The following is an 811-nucleotide window of genomic DNA, read 5'->3' on the forward strand; positions in this document are numbered from 1 at the left end:
TTTAATCCTAACTCAACCACTTCCTATCCTTTGCTCAGTACATGCTAAAGCCAAAATGACCTGGAAACCAAGTAGATGATAGGAAATCTGCTATTACCCATAGTTTGCTGCATTTTAAGAAACCTACAGAAGTCCTGATATGAACCAAGAAGCCCAATAACTCACATTGGCAGAAAAAGTCTACATCTGTCATTCTCTACTCCTTGACAAGTCTTGATAAGATGGAATTTGTTTTGTGATCACATTTTACAAAAAAAGATTTTCCTCTGTGTTTTTGTTGCTCCAACTAATTAATTAAGAATGCAACTCCAATCTCTAGCCCACCTTCCCCCAGGAACTAAGTCTTCGAGAAAGAAAACCATAGATAACTTGCTTTTTCAAGTACAATAAAGATTCATTAGTGGTGGTGTATAAGTCATTAGAAAGGGTAATTTACCACACAAAAAAGAAATAATTTTAACACCTATAGCACCTGGTATTCCTAGATGGTCTCCCATCCAAGTACTAACCAGGCCCAAATCTGCTTAGCTTCCGAGATCAGACAAGATCGGTCATGTTCAGGGTGGCATGGCTATAGATAAGAAATCGTTTAAATGGCTTTAAAACACAGTATTTGGGGGAGAAAAACCCTTAAACTTTATTCAGTAGTCTAATTACTAGTAGTAATATCGGTATTGTTATTTTTAATTTTTTAAATAGATAATATGATAATGCTATAAAAAAAAGTATGTTGTTGTCACTAGAAATTAAGATTTTCACTGTAAGAAAAAAAGAGACAAATGTCGAATTTTTTAAAGGAAAAACTCTATAA

The 811-nt window shown here is 33.9% G+C and overlaps 1 pseudogene; it reads right to left on the minus strand.

The window, feature by feature from the left end:
- Positions 1-460: 460 nt before the first annotated feature.
- Positions 461-579, minus strand: LOC111734734 (annotated as a pseudogene).
- Positions 580-811: the final 232 nt, after the last annotated feature.

This window comes from Pteropus vampyrus, unplaced genomic scaffold (assembly GCF_000151845.1).
Source record: "Pteropus vampyrus isolate Shadow unplaced genomic scaffold, Pvam_2.0 Scaffold4816, whole genome shotgun sequence".
NCBI lineage: Eukaryota > Metazoa > Chordata > Mammalia > Chiroptera > Pteropodidae > Pteropus > Pteropus vampyrus.